Source organism: Passer domesticus, chromosome 2 (genome assembly GCF_036417665.1).
Source record: "Passer domesticus isolate bPasDom1 chromosome 2, bPasDom1.hap1, whole genome shotgun sequence".
Taxonomy (NCBI): Eukaryota; Metazoa; Chordata; class Aves; order Passeriformes; family Passeridae; genus Passer; species Passer domesticus.
The window spans coordinates 34,899,325-34,921,843 of NC_087475.1; the positions used below are offsets into that span (position 1 = coordinate 34,899,325).

The 22,519-nt window shown below is 39.3% G+C and overlaps 2 long non-coding RNA genes across 4 annotated transcripts; both read left to right on the top strand.

Moving 5' to 3' along the window:
- The first annotated feature begins 3,022 nt into the window (after window positions 1–3,022).
- LOC135295305 (uncharacterized) lies at window positions 3,023–7,741 on the top strand. Of its 3 annotated transcripts, none has more exons than XR_010357349.1 (5): window positions 3,023–3,172; window positions 3,329–3,360; window positions 3,887–3,943; window positions 4,033–4,137; window positions 7,463–7,741. It is a non-coding gene; the product is annotated as an uncharacterized LOC135295305 (long non-coding RNA). The 3 variants fall into 3 exon arrangements; XR_010357352.1 differs by lacking the exon at window positions 7,463–7,741 and adding an exon at window positions 6,590–6,996; XR_010357350.1 differs by lacking the exon at window positions 7,463–7,741 and adding an exon at window positions 5,499–6,158.
- A 5,106-nt stretch (window positions 7,742–12,847) lies between these two features.
- On the top strand, window positions 12,848–21,575 carry LOC135295306 (uncharacterized). Its single transcript, XR_010357353.1, has 3 exons — window positions 12,848–13,124; window positions 13,230–13,372; window positions 21,453–21,575. It is a non-coding gene; the product is annotated as an uncharacterized LOC135295306 (long non-coding RNA).
- The last annotated feature ends 944 nt before the right edge of the window (window positions 21,576–22,519 follow it).

The window sequence follows — 22,519 nt, forward strand, 5'->3', positions numbered from 1 at the left end:
CAAGATTAAACTGGACATTGTTTAGAATCTATTCTGATTTGAATAGACCTCCTCTGTGTAGAAGGTGGGTCCAGAGAGCTGTTGAGGTCCTTTTCAATCTATGTGGTTGTGTGATGGTCTAATTCACTGAGTCCCTTCTTCCCCCCATGTCCCCCATGTGCAGTTCCATGAAATATCCTTCATTCCAGAAAATGAGATTAACAGATGGTAGAAGTAGCTGTAGACTGGGAGTTAGGCTGTACATTAAATTCTCACAAGTGGTGTGGAATGCAGGTCTCCTGTGTCTTATATGGGGCTTGAACTACTGGGCTCTGGGATAAAAGGGGTGAACCATCTCTCTCCTTCTGGAACCTGTCTCTTTGCTTCATTTGCTTTTATATGCAGTGCCTCTAAATGAAGTGTTCTGTTCCCAATTGACCCAAACACTTTTTTCCTTTCTTTTCCTCATTTCTTCAAGAAGAAACAAAACCTGTTTAATTTAGTTCAGGCTGAGCCAACTCTTTTTTTAAAAATGCTCTGGTTTGGCAGCTACATGTGAGTGATTCTCACTACCCTTAAAAAGGAATAGAAAGTTCAATGGCTTCATTCCCAATTTATGGGCCAAGACAGTGGCCAGGAAGGATTGTTTTACAGCTTTAGACTCAAGCCCAGGGGCTGAATTTCATTCCAGTTTATCCTCTGCTTTATGCTCATGTTACATCCAATCTTTATAATTTTTTACAGAGACAAAAACAACTAAAAATTAAAAATATTAAAGTACAAATCACCACTGGTAGCCTACTTAGCACTTAAACAGAAATCTCCCTCCTTTGATTGCTTCATGCAATAAAAAGAAAACAAATTGAGAGCAAATGTTTAAGTGCGTTTTAGATTTCTAGTTGTCCTAGTTCACAGATTTTCCAGAAGAAATATAGAAAATTCTAAACTAGAAAATTTCGCATCTAAATTTATTGTTTCTGTGTGAAATTATAAAAATATCAATTCCAACATGTACATATACCAGAATTCAAGGAGCAGCAACTACCACTCTTCTTTCTTCTAGCTTGTTTCTATACCAATGAGTAGCTCTATGTTATAGGCAAGCCCCTAGGAGCTAGGAGAAGAACCTGTAAGATAACCCATTTATATTATTATTATTATTATTATTATTATTATTATTATTATTATTGCTACTACTACTGCTACTACTGCTACTACTATTACTACTACTATTAAATGTTTTTTAAAAAATTATTATTTTAGCCTATATATATTATAGGCTGAATTAAAACTGTAGAAAAAGTGTGCTACATGAACATGTGCTCAGATGGGAATTGAAGTGCATCTGTTTCCTGTGGCCTTGGCTGCCACAAAAGAAAGCCTAGAAGCTCCATACACCATTTCTGGAAGCTCAAGACAATTGATTTTATGTTTAAAAAGCATTGAGCAGAACTCCTTTTGGGGAATGTGCCAATTAGATGTGCATGAGAGTACTTTCCGTTCATAGAAGTACTGGCCAGGGGTGCACCTTCACTGCTTCCAAATTGGTTTTTCGTACACTGGGACCAAAGTTAGCAGTAATGGGGATTAGGAAGGCTTCAAGCCTGACACTGTAAGGTTTTTATTTGATCCAGCACAGACTGAGGAAGGTACAGGTAGCAGGGGGTGTGGCTGAGATGTGAGGACACCATTATGCCTTGACACAGCTCTGCAGATCAAGATATGAGGTATCTTCAACAAAACTATTGAGAGTTTCTTGGTGGCTCTAGACAGAAGTGAGCCAGAGATTCTGGTTCTGGAGGGATTTTGGGAAAGCTTCAGTACTGCAAACTGAAGCAAATCCGTAGAAGCTGTTTGCAATAGCTATGGAACTGGATGAGCTGAGGAAACTGAGTTCTCCAGCACTCCCATTCCAATAACTGGCAATATCTCCTTGGACAAGTAAACCATTTCTCATCAGCTTTCACAGCTACAGAACACAAGTAAGAATGCTTATTTTTCTTGAAAGAGCTTTTGAAAAAAATTTTCAGAAATGTGGTGTTGAATTACATAACATTGTCTTTTATGGCTGCTTTGGTAGATTTTGGTATTAGGTTTAAGTAAAATGCATCCTTGATGGGCTAGACATAACTTAAAAACAAATAGGTTTAAAAAAAATCCAGACAAGCCAATTGAACAAAATGAAAAACACTACAAAACCCAACAAATTTTCCTTCTATTTACTAATTTTGTCTTAAGAATTTATGTTATTACAATTTATTTCCTCCTTTTTCTCTCCAGGAGAAACACACCTAAACTGTCTAAACTCATGGAGTTGACTAGAATAAATTTTGTAATATTTTTTTAGTGATGTCATAAGTTCTCTTTTATTCTGTTTCTTCTAAGAATACTGTAATTCTGCAGACCTTCCTTGGGAAACTGCTGGGTACATTCACATTCCTGTCACATACTAGACTTGGTAAGAATACAGGCAAAGTATGGTGTTGTCTCTGTATCAGTTTGCACCAACACAAAGAGGACATCAGCAACGTGAGACTTCAAATAATATGAAATATTTAATTTATAATTGCCAGTATTAAACAGGTTTTTCTAAATGTTGTGTTTATGGGGATTAATTATTTAGTAATTGCAGGAAGTCTGAATATTTGTGTAAAATGTGTTTAACCTTAAAAGTACAGAACACCGTGACAAGAATGTAATCAGAGTTTGGAAAACAAGGAAGGATTGAACTGGAGAGCCCTTTTGTATGTGCCTAACTCTTAGTACATAAGCCTGTACTTTGTGCTTGGCCAGGATGGGGTCCTGGTGCTCAGCACCTTGCTGGATCAAGGCCTCAGGAAGGACAGATTGCCATTAATCCCTTCCTAATTGAGGACACCTTATCCCAGCTGCAGCTCTGCCTGGCCAGACCTGCCCTGTTAAAGAACTTCAAGTTGTGAAGATGTTTGGCTGAATAACAAAAAGTTCACACCTGCTTTTCGTCATGGCCGTAATGTACTTTTCTGCTGCCACTCTGACACCAGGGCTTCCTGCAGCCTCTCTGTCTTTTCACTGTCTCACTGTGGGGAGGGTGGGAAGCAGGCTAGCAGGAGCTGCAGCAGGCTGCATCCCTGGTGCAGCCCTGGCTGGAGTGGAGGAAGCTTGGCTGCCAATCACCCCTCTCTTTAAGCTATGCTACCCTTGTTCAATAGAGGTAATGGGTCCAGTGGGCAAGTAATAGGTCCGGTGGGTCTATTACACATTTTTATTGAAAAGCAAAATAAATAGCCCTGTAAAACTCACACACTGCCCCAGGGCTACTATAATTTATGCACTTTCTTTTTCATTCTTTTTCTTTTTGCCTTTTCAGAGTTGCTCGAGTGAACCTTTCCAGAATGGCAGGTAAGAGCTTTTGTAAATTCATCACCAGTTGTCTGAGTAAGACAGTATTTAAAATACTGTATGTTATGTGGAGAACTGTGTCAGGCCTTTGATTTGATTATACACATGTGTAGTACCAAAGGAGATCACATATTACTCAGCTAAACTTGTTTAATAGGAAGGGCGTAAAAATCAAAGTATGTATAGTATCAGGTTTACTTTCCAGAGAGAATGTGTTTTTCCACAAAACTAAGGAAAGAGTAATTTACCACTCCAACAAGCTGGGAAAAAGGAGAACATTCTTTCCTAAACAGCTACAATTATGCATTTGGCAGGCAGGAGTAAAAGCAATTCTGCTTTCCTTCTTAGCCCATAATAAATCTGTACCTGGGACTGATTAGAGAGCAACTGGAGAGGTGCTGCTTTTCTTTCCAAAGTCTATCAATGATTTTTTTCTTTTTGTCTTCTTTTTGAACATCTTTTAACAGTGGAGTTAAGACTGTCTCACCATCTTTGTGGTTGTGTCCCGCTTGTTCTTCATTTGCAGAAGTACAGATATCTTGTAAGTGGAGGAGAGAAGAAACCCCAATGTTAGAAAATCAAGGTGATGTTTCAAAGGACATGATAAAGGAAATAATCCTGATGGGAATCCCTTCATGCCTGCATAAATCTATGCTTTATTGACTATCATAGGAGCAGTATTTTGAATTGTGCTTTGTCTGCTCCAAGCCTGATCCAAATGGTAGCACAATATGAAAATGCTTCAGCTTTAAACCCTTTAGAGAAAACCTTAGTAAGGTAAGTATAGCTCTTCTGTACCAAACTAAATGACTCACTGCACTTCAACTCTGTCTCTTAAACTTATTGCTTCATTAATGGCTGCATTAAGCATCTTTGGAAGAAGTCACCTTTGCAGTGGGAAAAAAAGCCTTAACTACATTAATTAGAGGGTAGCATATGCCCAAGACCAAAAGAAATATGTATTTTCTAAAATCCTTTGTTCACTTTTATCCCTACTGTTAACACTTCGGATAGTCTCATTACCAGGTGGCTGTTGTGCAGGATGATTTTATCTCAAACAGCTGTTTTCCTTTTCTATTTTACTCATGAGAGCAAAGCAAGAGGAAAAAAATCAATTTAAAATAAATAAATAACCCTTCCTAAATTCAATAGAACACTTTAGGCAGAGCACTTGAGACAGATGTTGAGGAAAGAGAAAACACAGCCTCTTTATGATTTATTCCTTCCCCTCTCACAAAATTGTCATTAACACCTAGAAATTGGGAGACAGTAGTAATTATTTCAGACTGCAAAACAGTGAATAAAACTTTATTGAAAAGCTCCTGCTAAGATTAGTTCTCAGCTGGAAACAGAGATTGCCATGTGAACAATGCCATGGCATAACATGCATGAGAAAAGAAGCAGTGAGGAAACAAAACGGGTATCCAGCACATGGAAAATAAAGGGATAGTCGTGGGACTGTATCAGGTGAAGTGTCTTGTGTGCTGTAGTGGGCTTCTGCTCATGCAGAGAGGGTTTGGAATAGGCAGCTGATGGTGGAGAGCAGAAGAGGAAGCTATTAGAACAGACAGCATGGAAAGTTAATTACTTGAGGTTAAACCAGAAGATAAAGTTTAATAAAGAGGAAAGCTGTCTTTATGGTAGTATTTTTCTGGAGTGTTTGGCATTCATGTTTTAGTGAAAGCCACCAAGCTAACAGTACTGAAAGATTGCACGGCTCTTGGCTGCAGAACTATTGTAAGAAGGTGACTTGTAGGCTGGCTTCCCTACCAGGCTCAGGCTGGAAAAACTTCTTTGAAAGATGCAAAAGGATGCAGGTTACTCTCTAAATTCCAAGCCTAAATTCTTCTTAATATTTTTGCTAGGCAAGCCCTTTGTTTGAGGTGTTTTTCTAGGTATTTAACTGTTCAGGAACCTCAGAGACACCTTGCTTTCTCTGTCGGCAAGAATTACGGGGAATCTTGGTGGAATGCCGGTGAGATAAATTCAACTTGCTCCACTCATTCAGCCCAGGAAGCCTTACTGGAAACAGTGGTGCAAAGTAGGCATTTGTCTGTTAGGACCTGGGTTGCACTGTCAGTGTTTTAATATGTGAGCACAGTATAAGCAACCTGATTACCTATTGTGATTTTTTACAGGACAGATTTCCTTCTGTATGGAATAATGACTGCACCACTGTTTGGGAACAGTAGGGAAGTTAAAACAAGAGGAGTGCTATAGGCAGGCAGAAGGAAGTCCCTGAAGAACAGAGGACTTACAGATGGACTAGGAATATTCAGGCCTAATGTCTGGATTTAATTTAATTTTTATGCTGCTGTTAGAGACAGCCTGGAGTTTCTCTAAAGAATAAGCAAAGATACTGTCCTTTTACACTCCCAGGAGCGTAATCTTAAAAAATGTCTTCACTGTTTTTCCAGTGGCTACAGCCTCCCATCACATTGAGTTACCCTGTATAGTGAGGACATGTGGGGGGCATTCAACCCTCTGGCTCCAAGTGAAATTGGTACTGGTTGTCTCTCACCTTCCACTCTTAAAAACACTTGACAATTTGACATTCTCACTGCTAAGTGAAACTGACAGAGGCTCATCAGCAATAGGACATTGTTATCAGCCCTGGCAGAAATCATACCAAGAGCCTTATGCGAAGTGATGACTTGCATTTACTTCCAGCAGGATGAATGCAATTGGGTGTCAAGTGTTCCCAGTGTATGACTAGGGAACAGTGAGGAAGTTACTTAAAGAACTTGTGTTCTTCCTGCTTCCATCTCAGTCATCTTGGAAATAGATTGCAAATTGCTTAAACCCTAAAATACTGGAGAGTAAATGTCTCATTATTACACTGTAGTATGATATGACTTGGAAAAAAACTTAATATGCTTCAATGATTGTTTTCAGATGTTGGTCTTTATCAGACTCAAGATGCTGGGCAAAAGATGAAGGCAAATTGCTAGTACCACTCTGCTTGCCAATAATTCCTTCTTTCTTCCTTTTTTTTTCTTTCTTTCTGTCTTTCCTTCCTTTCTTCCTTTTTTTCTTTTTTTTTTTTTTTTTAATACAATTGCATTCATGAGACTAGTTGAGCAAGGCACACTGCACTGACCCCTCATATCTGGGACAGGCTTACAAACCCTGCCTTTGGCAGAGTGATGGAAAGCTATTCAGATCTGAGGGCTATAAAAAGCTGAGCTGAAATGAATTCTGTCAAGTCATAGCTGAATTTTTCTTGCAGAAGAATTCTCCTTTCCCTCTACTACTGCCACACAGTTCTTTCTAAATAGTCCAGAATTGCCTGTTTAATATCAGAATTCCAGGGTCTGGGACTGTTGGGAATGGAAGGATTTTATTGATGCCAGCTGATGGTGCTCTCATCAGGGGAATGGAGGTGTGTTGACAACCCTTGGCGTGTGACTGAGAGACATTCAAGTCCCTCATCAAACAGTGATCTTGGAGAAAAGTGTATGAAGAAATTAACAGAAGAATTTCAAAAGGGTTAGGTTTCCGTCCCTGTCATCTTATTTTGTGATACTCACTTAATAAATAAAGAGATTAAATATTTTCCACTCATTGCCCTGTCACTGTGCAGACCTGCTGCCACAAATAAGTAATGTGACATTTGACTAAAAAACCCTGACTGAATGTAAGGCCCACTCTACTTAAAAAGAGGATTATCACATGGAATAAAATGAATTGCTGTAAAAACCTTAACTCAGCAAGTGAAGGTTTTTCATCTTCCTCTTTCCTAGCAGGAGGCTCTGCTTTTGGTGCTTTTAACCCTTAATTTAAAATGCATTTCTAAAATTGGGGTAGATTATTTGAAAGGACATCTCAATAACAGGAAAATAAGAGCCAAAAAGACCTTCCCAAGAAAGAAGCCATCCACTGGTTTTTGGTTTTTGTTTTGTTTTTTTTTTTTTTTTTCCTGAACATGGAAATTGCAGCAAAGGCCATGGGTAAGAAAGAAAGGATGAGGTCTCCAGTTTTGTCTCTTGCCATAGCTGTAAGTCTCATGGAAATCCACCAAGACCGGGTTTTCTGCTGGCCAAATCCTAGTCCCTGGAGCCTCAGAAACACAGAATCACCAAGTTCTTCTTAATTTCCTTAGCAATTGCTGGGAGAAGCTTGAGCAACACTTACCCAAAGAAACAGGTGAGAGAGTGCCTAACTGTTATCCACATTATCCTTTATTTTTCCTTGTTTTTTAGGTGGGTGGTGCTGTAGGAAACACCTGCATGGGGCTCTGGTCTCTTTCTACCCAGCTGACTTTTTTCAGCCATGCACTGGCTTGGGGTCAGCCCTCGCAAGCAGGTGTTTTCCTTCAGAGTAGCTTTCTTGTCTGAATCCAAGTGGATCACAAGGGCCGAACTTCACTGCCGGAGGTCACAGGTCAAACACGGCAGCACGGGGTAAAGCACAGAGCCTTGGAATGTGCAGAGATCCGCACTGGGACAGGAGGTTTGCAGTGGAAGCAGAGGTGGGTAGGGAAGCAGAAAGAAGTGGCTGAATAAATGTGCTTTTGAGGCTGCAAGAGGAAAAAGCTGAGCCTGATGGCAGCTGCCAGTCACTTGCTGTGCATTTGTGTGTACAGAACATCAAGTCAGAGCCCCAGGCAGAGCTGCCCGAAGCTCAGAGTGCCATCATGGCAGTGAAGAGGAGGAAGAAGGAAGACATGAGAAGAATTCAAGAGGAGATGAATCGCCATCAGCACAGGGGCGATCAACAAAAACAGGTAAGTGGAAGAGTGGCAGCCACTCCACTCATGAAACTTCCCATGCATTGTTGTTTACAGACCATCAAGGAAGATGTGCAGGCAGAGCTGCAGGAATCTGAGGATAGGAACAAGGCAAGGGTGAGGAGGCTGGAGGAAGAAATGAAAATTGTCAGAGAGAAAGTTAATCCCCTCCCTCAGGCTCTACAAAATCAAGTGAGTGAGGGAGGGACAGCCACTGCAGTCACCAAACTGGTGCTTTCTGCCCTTCTTGGCCTTTCCACTGCAGAGCAGCAGGGAGTGGGGCCGTGCCTCTGAGTGCCATCCTGCTCTAGTGTGGATCACAGTCTCTCTGAAGGACATTTCCTGCTGTGCTGAATCTCAGCTGTTGCCCTGGTAAAATTTTTTCTGTGCTTATTCATATGCCCTTGAAAGATATAAAGGGTCAAAAGGTTGTGACATTTGCTGGATAATTTTACTGAAAACAAGAAAAATTTTAAGAAAGCAGTGTTACATTAAGGTGCCAATTTACTAGTCACATGTCTCTGGGCCACATTCTCAAAAATTATAGCTAATCAGATACCTCTTGGCTTTCTTTGGTGCAAAGCATGAAGAGGAATTTTCACTCTCTTTTTTCCTGTGGATTGCAGAAGCTAAAATAAATACTAAGGTTCTCAAAACCTTAGTACCCAAAGATGGGAATTCTTTCTAGCTTTTTTGTTTTAAAAAGTCAGCTTTTATTTTGAAGGAAATTACAGAGGAGGACAAACACCAAAAATATTACAGTAAGCAAAGAAAAATAAAATCCCTGTTATCTTTTGTATAATTATTCCACAAATGGTTGTCAAATCAGTGCTTTATGCAGTTGATAGCATTTTGCAGCCCCCACCCTCTCAATGCACTGAAAAGGTAATGGACTAGTCCTGCTTCCATCAGTCATTGCAGGCCTTCCCTTGGATCCCTGTCCTGACATACGTAGAGTGAATGAATGATGCCAATTCGGTGGCTCTTTAAAGTGTATGACTTGGAGATAGCAGTGCTAACAACTGCATCAGCAATTGCTCCCTAAACATGCAGCAGGCTTCCCTCCCAGACAGGAGCTGAGTGAGCAGCATACTGAGCCTGCCGACACCGATGCTGGGTACCTGCAATTTCCTTCAGTCCTGGAGGCAACAGGTATTGAAAGCAATTTCTGAGTTGGCTGGATTCTTGGATGTTAATGAAAAATGTTCAAATAGCAACATGTTGATGTACCAGGTGGCTACTTTCTCATCCCTGAGGGCTGCGGGGAATTAATTGTAATAGGTATCCCTTATGAATGAGCCAGCAAGTATAGACTGAAATACAAGTTACACGCATATGTGTGCATGCACATGCACACTCTTGGAAATTCAAACCAAACCTTGATGAGTTTAGATGAAGTCCCCGCTGCACTTCAGTGTAAATCTGTGCTTCTGAGTGACGCTTCTGGCTCCACTTAGACCACTCAAGCCAAAGAAAAAACCGAAACACCCAAACAAAAACCAATCCAAACACAAAACAAAGGCAGGTTTTGTTGCATTTCTGGCATAGAAGGAAACAGAAACTAATGGAAATTGAACTAAAATGTCTTGTTCTCAAGAGGCCCATGTCTGCATTCTTGAGGGTTCAGATAGTTTGGATAAACTCTGTACAAGTATTTGAACTTTTTGGTAGGTCTTCAAGCTGAACCTCTGAACCTTCTGAGGTTCACAGGTGGCTTGCCACTTTTTTGCTGCTGTTGAACTGGACTCAGTCTTCTTTCTGAGGCTCTTGATACTGAAAATATTTACCAGGTTTGCAGAATCCAGAGAAATCATGAGTGTGTCCTTTGGGTTTGTTTCACTATTACAAGGGGAAATTTTCTTCTAATGAATTAGTTATCAAGAAATTAAATAGGAGTCATTCAGATACAAGTCTAAACCTGAGAAGATACGACCTTCCAGTCATGTCCTGTTTCTGACCTCCTATGGAAGTTAAACAAGCCACTCTGAACCTCATTGATGTTTTTGCAAAAGGGGAATGTCTGTGTTACAACAATGAACTTGTTATTTGTCAGATAGCATGGATATGAGCCCATCATAAAGCCTACAAATCTACCACATAATTCCAGAAGGATGAGTAGAATGTTGTGGTTTTAGTTGGCTAGTCCCAGGTACAATCCAAAGAGGAAATTCTTAGGAAGCCTAATGGACTTAAGTTACTACTTTGCTTGGTGCTCAGTAATATTTAAAACAGCTTGGATTTTAAACCACATGAAAAATATGCTGTTTCCACCAGTGTGAGCTACCAACTCAAGAAATGGCATCTAACTCATGTGCCAGTAATACATTAATTATTTATGTTTTCAATTACATGTCATGGTAACTTCCATGTGTAAAACTGAAAAAATATATGCATACGCTCTCAAAGAATTATCCATGTTTTCTTAGAGCAGGCACTGTATCTTTGAAAGAGACACCTTTCCCCTTGACCCAAGTGGAATAATTCCCAATGAAATTTCTGTGAGTCAGAGTGGGAGTAGTTTTCCTCTTCTCAAAATGAACAGGTTACAGTAAAACCTTCTGAAGCTGTGAGGCTTGGCTGATGCTGTAGTGGATATAGAACAACTTGGGACTAATGATTGTTAACACCAGCACTGGAGCCAGTATGATGGCCTGGAAATAAATTAAATATGTCTGTGTTTAAATGAAAAAGGAAGTGAATCTGAGGTAAGGGGGCTTTTAAGAGAAATGTCCTGGGCTTTGATAACACTGAAAGTTTTCAATTACTAAACTCTGGAAATTAGCCAGTAACTCATTCATCTAACTTAGAAGACACCCTCAAATCATCTAGATCTGAAGCCTTAGTTTCAGTGTCTTACATGATCTTTCATAAGATAATTTCTAAAGAAGTTGAGCCGAAGGCACAGTGGAAAAGACTGTAGTCTTGCATATCATGGGCTAAAAATATTAGTTGAGACCTATGACAGATATCAGAAAATGTTGGGAATTTCTTCTAATTTGGACTTCAGAATGAGTGACCCTTAAATGCTGTAAGTGTAAAGGTCAGATCTACCTACTATAAATAATGTTTTGATGGGTTAGTTAAATTTCAAGCACTGAACTCAGCAAACTCTGTCATTCATCACCTATCATTCTACTCTGAATGTAACATATATTCCATATATTTGGTATAAGAAAACATCTGTTACACTTATGCTGGAGTACGTGACTTTATGAAGATACAATAAAATATTGTGAAATTACTTTGTTTTTTCTGTTGCATTTTAAAGTACTTCATGGCACAGTTTCGATTATAAAGTATTATCACAATCCTAGTACCATGCTACATGTCTTAAGTAATAGAAAACGGATTACTTTTATAGTATTTTGTGTGTGTTCTACCCCAGTCATGGTTTTTTCATTGTTGCCTCTCTACTACCTTAGAAAATATATGAACAATATATAGTCTTCTTTTCCATATCAATGACCACTAATCTAGTATTAAATTGCTGTGCTCTGATGCATTAACACTGAAAAATAATCTCAGTATAAGAAGGAAAAATATCCCAAACACTGGGAGATTGACAGCACAAAAAGACAGGAAAAAGAAGAAAACTTTCCTTATTTTTCTGGAATACAAATGCATTAACTTTTTTTCTTTTTTTTTCTTTTTTTTTTTTTTTTTTGACAATTACTTGTATCTCTATGGTCTATAGAGCTCTAGACACTTGCTATATGTTTGATTTCTTAAGCATAGTTTCACAAACAGAAGTATTGTACAGTTGTGGTATTCTAAGCACCAGTTTAAATCATTTAAAACCTGTTCCAATAATTTACAGACCTACTCCCTGATATGAATTACTGTGTTTTGACATTTACTAAAAGAGTATAGAATGAGGTAGAGATGGGGAATATCAACTACATATCTGTGACTGGCTCTTCAAAATAGCATGTAGCTCCCATGACGGATATTGGTCCTATCTTCTTTTGTGTGATTATCTTGAAATGACTGTTTCAAACATGAGATTGTTTTCAATTGTACCTACTAATTGTAAATTGTACCTACTAATTATTTAAGATGAACTGAGTAGTTGTAGTTTAATGTAAGGCGTTTCATTGCTGGTCCAAATCCGTGGCCCAAAAAAGAACCTTCACACTTCTTGCTGCCTATACGCATCTGTTGTGCCAATTGGTTTTTTTAACAGTGGTCTCCATTGGTTCGGTTTGAACAATGTAAGTGCTCAATGCTATGTGGGGTATTCTAATGTATTCAAAAAATCCTCATGGCTGATAGAAGCATTACAGGAACTTTGGGACACATATGACCCCTAGAGCTAGATGGAGACCAGGTGAGTAAGCTAGGGTATCTCAGGGCATAGTAGAAAGAAAACTGTATTTAGACAAATACAGTTTATAAATCTGTATCATCAAACCTGCTTGGAAAGTGCAAAGGTCTTCCCAAAGCCCTGTGTCTTATCTGCAATTTATGAGTGGATATTTTGAATACTATGGAGTGTCTCATACCGTGGCCAACGTTTGGGAACACAAATCTTGTCCTCTGGAATTACTGAAAGGATTATCAGGATTAAATTTATTAAAAATAAAAGTAAAATTTTGCCTTCTAGCAATCAGCCTAAAGTAGACTCCTGTTTTTCATCCAGTTGAAAATTCCTCTAGATTTCCTTGCATCTAATCTTAGATGCCTTGTAGTCACCAAAACATCTGCATAAGGACTGGCAGAGGTGGCGCGGGATCCACACACTACTGGTGACCCATCCATTACAGCTCCATTACTGGAATGGTCTGGTCTGTACCAGGAGAGATGCTTTGCATGGGTTGACAACAACCGTGTCAAAGGGTGAGCAGTGTATGAGCACAGATACCAATCTAGGGACGCCTGCTTTTAAATACCTTTTGTTTCAGATGGACTCCTTCCTCAACTCCCCTCAACTGACAGGGAGATTGTTCCAACACAAGGATTTGCTGGTCTTCAGACTTCTACCAAGTTTTGCCTTAAGTTTCAATCCAGAAAATACTAGTCCTGTGGTATTTTCAAGGTATTTTAACTATGGACTTAGCTTTAATTGTGTGACATCGCTAGGACTGTTCATCAATCTGCAGGAATCAACATGTCAAACTCTTTTTGACTTCTTTCATTGTAGGCCAGGCCTATTTCTGATATCACATGAGCAAGATGCCAGAACAAGAAAATCTTGCATCAGCTGAGGTGGTTCAGTGACTTGGGATTTGATTTGAAAAATCTTATTGGCCAGCTTCAGTAACTGAAGGATGAGTTTCTGATAAGGTAAGTCTAATGAGTTGCTAATAAGGTAAGTTACTAATGAGGTAAGTCTTTACTAAATTGTAAACAGTAAAAGGCACAACTTTATTTTTTATCTATTTATGCATATAGCTGCCAGTGCTATTTTGTGTTTCAATGGTAAATAACAATTTTACTAGCCTTCTCTGTGGGGACTTTTGGTCCTTTATTAGTGACGTTCCTCCATACAAATTGTTTCATAGTATTTATGTATGTTTCCAAGGACCCATTTGCTGTCAATTGATTTCGCATTCATACCATCTGTAATTACTCATTTGTTAGGTCTAGAGTCTCATTATTTGCATGGACTACTTGTATTGATATCATTAGCCTTGAACAACCTCAATAGTCCTGTTCATGGTCATGAGCTTTTAACTTATGAGCTCAGTTCTTATCAGTGTTCGTTCATCTGTCAAGTTTTCAGTCACTTCTAATTAGTCTCAGGTTAAAAAAAAAAGGAACATAGCAGCAACCATCCCCTCCCAAAAAAAAAAAAAAAAAAAAAGCCAAACAATTGTGACATATTCTAACTGGCCATGATTCCTTCTTTGTCACACACTCAGACAATCATTTCCATATCAACAGTCCATGAGCATTTTCTAATGTCTGAAATGCTTCTAAATATGAATTACATATCTGAAAATTATTAATGACATTCTTGGCATTCCATTAATGTTATTTATTATTTATCGTGTGTGAGACGGAACTGCCTAGAGGCCTTTGCAAAGGATCAAGGGCCCGTTGAGCTAATCTCTTGCTAGGCATATCAATCCAGATGGATGAGCAAATGCAGGAGCACATGGCAAACAGCAAAACCTGTTTGTCAGTTCAGCATCCCAGCCTGCAAAATACAGCCGTAGCGCAGAGGCAGTGGCATGGTTCATACTAACTGGCACCATCAGCTGTCACAGCTGAAAGGACACAGACTGAACAAAATCAGGCTCAGTTTAGACTTATTTACTATGAATTGCCTCATCTGCTCTTTGGCCTGCATGATCATCTTTTCTTAAGAAGGCTTTGAAGACAGGAGGAAGTGTATTTTGAACCTGTGATAGAGAATCAGAGTGTGGCTGAGTGGAACAATCAGTCTGGGAAAAGCAAAATTCATCCTTTGTACCATATTGTTACATGTCATCTTATCAACCTCTTAATACTAGTGAATAAGGAAACCAATACTAATATTGTGTTGCACTAATTTTTTGAATCCCAGAAGTTCAGGATCAGTCAGGTTGGTTAGTACCACAGTGGGTCATCTGGTCCAGCCTTCTTGTCTAAGCAGGGTCATCCCCAAGCACATTGCACAGGATTGCATCCAGACAGTTCTTGAATATCCCCCATGTGGACTGTCTTTGACAGGGGTGGCATTAAAACATTCTTCAGGTCTCTACCACCAGCAATTCCTTCCACCTGCCAACGATACTGTATTTGCTGATATTTCTAATTTCAAGCTCTCCATGTCCTTCACACTCCACTACCAGGAGGAAAACGACCTAATATTTAGGACCTGGTCACCCAGTGACCAGGAAGAGTTGGTGTCAGTGATTTGTTCTGTTGCAGGTCTCTTTCATGAGCTGGGGTCACTTGTATGGCCTTTCTCAGTCTTTTTTTTTTGCTGCACATTTTAGGAAGAATGACGCCTTCCTTTGGGACCATCAGTATTCACAAACTTATTATCAATACGTGGACTCTGATTTTTATCTCCTGATTTCCCACATCAGTTTTAGCAACCTTTGTTTCATGATGTCAGGAGAATGAAGTGTTAGGAGGCTGGTAAGGTCAGATACCAGGAGTTGAGGGTGGCAACAGGGTTGCTGTGTGAGAAAGCCATGGTCTTTTAACCATCAAAGTTTCTCCCTTTGGGCTGCTCATGCTCAAAGGCCTCTGAAAGCAGCCCAGAAAATACAATTAAAATCAGGAAATTTCCAAATGGCAACAAGGCCCAATAGTCAAATAAAATAAATGAGCTGGCCTAGGAAATCCTTGTAACTTGCCACCCAACCACAATAAACCAGCCCTGCAACACAGAAAGTAGAAAGGAAACAAAGAAGTCTTTTAATTATTTACAGTAGTCTTATTGTGGCTCAGTAAACATTGGTCAAGGACTAATAAATTTAGCCTCAGTAAAGTGGGCTTATGCAGCCATATATAGTCTGTACATTTAACACAGCAGCTTTTTCGACTGGTTCCAGCCTAGCATAAATAAAACCTATCTAACAGCAGAGCTGTTAACCTGGGAGATGGTTTTCCACCTACTAGTTTCACTGCAGTTATTTTATAATTAGATATATTCATTAGGAATTTTTTCCTTTAAGTGAGTAGGTCAGGGAGACTACTATAGAGACAGAAAATGGTGTGCTGAAAGAAAAAAACTTCCTGTGGTAGGGGACAAGATTGTCCCACTGCATCCAATGGTTTCTCCTAAGTTCTTGGTCTCTTCTCTGAGGTGAGTGCTTGCTCCTCCTACACATTTCTGAGGTGTCTCTGTCTCCTCACAGAAAATCCTTGGGTCGCATGACTCATCCAAAGGACCAGGCACATGTGGCATTGAATGTCTCTGCCATGCTCTGAAGGGCAAGGCAGGGCACTTGGGCCAGGTGGAGCTGGGCATGAGGGAGAAAGGAAGCTCAACTTGTTGGGCCCACAACCCAGATATAGTAAACAACCCGGATATAGTAAACAAACAACTGAAGAAAACAGGAATTTCCAATATGTGGACTAATTTGTATAAAACACCAGCAAAACCAGACCCACAATTACACAAATTCTGAAATTAATATTATTTCCTCTTTATTGGAAATAGCATTTTATTTTGACCATGCTAATATTTTTCAAGAGTATTTTAATAGATTGTTCCTTCTTTTGCAGCAAATCCTCAGCCTTAGCTTTCAGGCTCTTTTTGGACTTCCTGCTCTTAAATTCCACTAGTCCAGTTCTCCTTCTGGTTTCATCTTCAGTGTTCCCTAAATAGCTCCAGGCCTCTTCCAGTGACTCTGGGTACAATGTATAAACAAGCTGGTATTCAATTCACCTATCTTTCCTTCAGAGAACATGCCTTCCTGCAGACCTAGTCGTGGTCTCATATCCCCTAGTTTTGTAAACTGTAATTTTACCCCTAGAAAACTGTGTTTTAAACTGTATTTTAAGACTGTATTTTACCCCTAGTTAGTAAAATAACAGCATGACTGCAGCAGTTCACCTTTCCTCCCTTCTTCCCCTGCCAAATAGTTAAAAAGTTGTGCAATAATCAAGGAGGACTGCTTCCCTTTGCTGCTTGTGGCTTTTGTAGGCAGCATCTGTCCTGTTAAGCAGACAAAGTTATCACAGGAGACAGGGCATTATGCATTGCAAATCAGGAACTTGGTATTATGTAACAATGTGAAAAATATGCAAGTATGGTTTGAATGAGATACAACAATTGCTGGGCTACCAAACAGATAGACGGCCAGAAAAGTAATTACAAATACAGATAGAAAGGGAAAAAAAAAAAAAAAAAAGGCACACTTGGGAAATGTCTTACAATATTTTCTGGTAATCAGTCAGTAGTTTGCTGTCCTTAGCATGGGTCAAAAAAAATCCTACAGGTTAAATTCCATTGGGCTTTATGTTATTTTTTAATAAAAAAAATAATTTAGATAAAGCCCCACAGGAAAAAAGTCAACAATGTAGTTATCTCTCAGTATATTCAGATGATAATTGTTATTTGGAGCATAGGATATGCCAGATGGTATCACTTCAGCAGTTTATCTACTTTCCAGTGACAGGCTATATATGATACTGATCGCAGAGAGTTTTTCTAACACCCAGCAGAGTGTGTATCATAAACACTTTTAGCTCTTTTAATAGCCTTTCTCTTAACTAAAGTTTCATTTTCATTGAGTTTATTTAGTACTGGCGTTACTTTGGCAGGGAAGAGAGAAGCAATATTTTTAAAAAGTGTTCACATAGAAAGAATAATTTCAAGTAAATCTATGCAGAAACCATTGACTCTGTCACAAGGAAATCTAATGTGAAAATACACTTTTAATCAAATGAATCTTATCCTTGTCCATGCTTAAAAAACTTCAGAAAATACCCAAGATTATTTCAAGGAGAAAATCATCAAATTGATTTCACTTTGCTAAAAAACCCCACTATTTTCATTTCAGTGTAATTTATTTGTTTTCTTTTGAAATATTGCTTTGTTTGGTTTATTTCCCCAAGGTAACTTAGCAGGGGAAAGGACTTTTTCATCCCAGTAAACCTTTTTTTTTTCAGGGATTTTTTTAGTCTGGTAGCAAAACCTGATTATATGGAAAGGAACTGCAATAAACAAACAGGCATTCATTCTTCCATAACTGTTATTATCTGATGTGGCCAATGATTTATATTAATTTGTTTGGTTTATTTTAATTGGGACAAAAAAAGCCATGATAATCTGAAAAAAAAATTTGAATCTGGCAGTCTTACATTACCTTTAGCTGTTAAGGTGGACCTCCATCAGTACTTTGACTCTGCATACTGGTTTGCCTCCTGTTGCAGATAGAAGATGAGAATTTAGAACCCCATTTTACAGAGACATCTTCTTTGGAGGATAAGAAAAATATTTAAATCAAAGATATTCTCTCTCTTTAAAATTTCATAGTGGCTGCATCAGTTGCCCCATCTCACTCCTGCTACCTGTGAATCCCATTCAGAGGTCTTCACTCATACCAAGACAGTCTGAGTGGCAGGAGGACAAACTGACGTCAGGAATTCTGCTCTCAGGGAGGGAGCCTGATGGAGCATTCCAGTTTCTCTAGGCTATGTTGTACGTGTGTGGCTCTGCTATGCTTAATCCCCAAACCTCAATGAAGGCCAGTTCTTTCTTCTCGAGGGACAAGACTGCTACATCTCCCCTTCTATTTCTGTATCCATCTTCTTGTCTTTTGTATGCAGCACTCAAAAAAATTCTGCAACCAAAAAAAAAAAAAAAAGTTTAAGCACTATAAAAATGGTATATAACTTAGCCTATGGATAGATTTTCTTTCCCCTACCTACTTTATAGCAATGCCTGAGGCATATGACAGCAGACCCTCTTCTTTTCTAGTGATTTATGGACAGCATTAGACCACAAGCATATTTTTAGTTCCTCTCTTCACTCTGTGCTCATGTCAACTTGTAAAGATTTATTTCTCTTTCATATTTTTGCCCAGTGGGAGTTAAAAAAAGCTGGAGATTTAAGTCTTAGCACCAAAATTATGTGAACAGTGTTCTCTGTCCTAAGTCCTTAAATTTGTACTGCATGTGAGGAGAAGGAGAAAAAAGAGAAGAGAGCAAAAGGAAAGAAAAATACTGTTTCACAGTGGCCTGTTATTTTAAGTAAGCATATGCATTTTATCTGGCAATTTAGCAGTTGTATTCAGTCTTGTATGACTTCCATCTAGTTTCATCATTTTAGAAGAACTAAGACAGGCTGAAGTACATAGTGAGTTTCTAAAAACTTCCAGTTGGCCTCAAGTGCCTTTCTCAACTGGTGTTATTTTTCTATAGCTTCTGGATCTGAGGCAGACATTTAAGTTTGTCTTCAGACTTATGACAGGAAATGTATTGGCTCAAATACCAAGTTTTAAGACTCTTCTCTTCTCTTCTCTTCTCTTCTCTTCTCTTCTCTTCTCTTCTCTTCTCTTCTCTTCTCTTCTCTTCTCTTCTCTTCTCTTCTCTTCTCTTCTCTTCTCTTCTCTTCTCTTCTCTTCTCTTCTCTTCTCTTCTCTTCTCTTCTCTTCTCTCCTCTCCTCTCCTCTCCTCTCCTCTCCTCTCCTCTCCTCTCCTCTCCTCTCCTCTCCTCTCCTCTCCTCTCCTCTCCTCTCCTCTCCTCTCCTCTCCTCTCCTCTCCTCTCCTCTCCTCTCCTCTCCTCTCCTCTCCTCTCCTCTCCTCTCCTCTCCTCTCCTCTCCTCTCCTCTCCTCTCCTCTCCTCTCCTCTCCTCTCCTCTCCTCTCCTCTCCTCTCCTCTCCTCTCCTCTCCTCTCCTCTCCTCTCCTCTCCTCTCCTCTCCTCTCCTCTCCTCTCCTCTCCTCTCCTCTCCTCTCCTCTCCTCTCCTCTCCTCTCCTCTCCTCTCCTCTCCTCTCCTCTCCTCTCCTCTCCTCTCCTCTCCTCTCCTCTCCTCTCCTCTCCTCTCCTCTCCTCTCCTCTCCTCTCCTCTCCTCTCCTCTCCTCTCCTCTCCTCTCCTCTCCTCTCCTCTCCTCTCCTCTCCTCTCCTCTCCTCTCCTCTCCTCTCCTCTCCTCTCCTCTCCTCTCCTCTCCTCTCCTCTCCTCTCCTCTCCTCTCCTCTCCTCTCCTCTCCTCTCCTCTCCTCTCCTCTCCTCTCCTCTCCTCCCCTCCCCTCCCCTCCCCTCCCCTCCCCTCCCCTCCCCTCCCCTCCCCTCCCCTCCCCTCCCCTCCCCTCCCCTCCCCTCCCCCATGTGTTATCACAACAGGCCCTACTAAAAAGTTTTGGCTTATCAAAACTGTAATGTCACCTTAGACTGGCATTTCTGTTTCCTGCCTTGGCTGCAGATGCTGAAAGAAAGGATAGGAAGTACCATTAGGATGTTTATTTTGCGTAACAGGGAATTAGAAAGTGCACAATTTGAAATAATATTTTTGTTTCCTTCAGTGATTTTTGTCTAAACATGTTCCCCCTTCTCAACACTGTCCAGAAACAGAAGTGTTCTCAGCTGAGTAGCCAGAAGTGACTATTCAGTATGAGCTGGATTTACCTCTGAGTATGCTGGATCAAATCTATTTCTCAGACGTAATTGCAATCTAGTTGTGTTATTGCAGTTTCTTCATGACTGTATTCATGGCTGGCAATGAAACCAGGGAGCTGGCATTGAAAGCTCTTCCCAGGAGGCATTCTTCTTTCATTTTTGCACTATTTCCTTGATTTCCTAGAAGAGATGTGAATCTGAGGTGGCCTTGCCAATGATTCTAGGTGCCAGTGCATTAAAATCTTCAACAATCATATTGCAGATGTGTAGAATGATCATAATACTGTATTTGTTATTGCTATGGCAGTGATTTCAAGCTCAGTTCCATATGTGCTGTGAGTAGCATTGGGAATTAGATGAAATAATTTTTGTACAGAGCTACTTATTGTCAGGGTATTTCTTTTCTTGGTATATCTTTAGCCATCCTAAATCCTTAATTCCGAAATTGCAATAGAAGTCTAACCACAAAGACCAATTTGCTTCCTACACTGTGGTGAATGTTTGTATGAGATTGGAATACCAACCACCTTATTGACCATAAATAAAATAAAGGAATATGCTATGAAAATTGCTGGGATGCAAGAAAATTGTGATCTTCTGTTAGAAGTATCAAAAATTTTCCATTACCAGAACAAGGGAAATGCTACTCTGGTGCAAAGCTTTGCAAGATCTCACCTATAATGTTCAACCACTGCCCAGGTTCAAAACCAATAAATTCATCTTGAACAGGGTGAGTTGAGATGATCAAAGGAGGAAGAGCTTGATTAGAAAAGTAAGACTACAACTTGCATGGCTTAGGGAGAGGGGGTGTAAAGAGCATGTGATTATACCAAATAATACAAAGAAAAGAATGTGTATGTGTAACACACAATAGAGAGAGAGAAAAATTCTTTAGACTAATTAATAACATCAAGTAAAAGAAAGCCCTGATACAAAAGTGAGGTTCTGGTATAGCTTTCAGAGGATATTCCAATAAAAGGATAGAAAACCCTAGTCAGACAACTGGGAAGCAAGCTTGATGACCTGTGAAATACCCACTGGTGCTCCATTACTATTCTTTTGGAAAGCTTTCTGTCTAAGATGCAAACATTTCTGTGTATTCATGTTTATGTAGTAGTGACTTGCTAGGGCCAATATAAGGAAATTGCTGAGCACGTGATGTTTGACCTTCGTTTCATCCCCAATGTAGTCAATCTATGTTTTAATCAGGATCAGTAATATTGTCTTCATTGTATCAAAGATAAAGTAAATTACAGGGAGAGAAAGGTCTGGGTTTTTTTTACATCTTACTAGAAATCAGTGGTTGCCAATATGTATGCAGGTTCCTTACAAAATTTTTATTTTTATTGCTCCCCCAGAGTTGGATGTTGTTCACAATCCCTTGAAATATCCACCCAGTGAGAAGCAGTGATTTCCAGCAAGACATTTAAATTTCACTGGTACTGTCCTGCTGTTTCAGAACAGTGAACCAAGGGAGTGTTCAGCTAAATCTCTGGTAATAATGACAGCTTAGGTTTTATAAGCTCTGTCCTTCTTCCCTTTCTTTTAATTAGGTAAACTAGCATTGTTCCTTACTGTTTTGAAGAGAAGGATGGTCTGTGATTCCCTTCTTAGGTTTTTTTGTGGTTGTGCCTGGCATTGTGACAGCCTTTTCCTCTGTTTAAATGGTGACTAGAATATATGTATTTTTTTATTTTCCCTATTTAGATACCTAGATCTCTAGGGCAGACTAGTACTTCTGTGTACCACACTAGCTAAAAAAATCCTCATCGTTCAAGTGAGGGGGCATACTTTTATGAATTGCAATTTTGAGTGAGATTTATTCCAGAACATTCACATTATTAAGGCCATTTCATTAAATGCATGGATGATTTTTATTCTTAAATCTTCAGGACAAAAGGAAGCTCTCAAAATTTCTCTTCAGCTTAATGCCATCAGTATACATAAATTTCAACTAACCACAAATTTTATCTCAATATTTATTTTATTACCAGTTGATGAGTCCATGGGCTGAAGTGCCATTCACAGCACAGGGGTGCTTCATAATAGACTATTTTGCATAAGTACTAAATAATTTACATATATAAATTATATATCAAAATGCTCTCTAGAAACTATTCAATTCAATGATATTGTTGTTTTGTAGCCTTTAATACTGTTGAGTCTTTAATTTTTAAATCCAGCACCTCTTCCAAAGTAAACCCATAGGAATTAATTTTTTTTTTTTAAGAATTGTACTGACTTTGTTATTAACACAAAAACTTGAACCTGATTTTGCAGCATTAAGGGAGACACAGATGACTCCATCAGAAGTTTGGGCTCATGAAAAGCTTTCTTTAGAAAACTTCACATGAAAATTATTTAAATATTAAAAAAATTAATCATCTAGAAAATTGTAGTTGTTCAGAAAGGTAATTTGATGGTC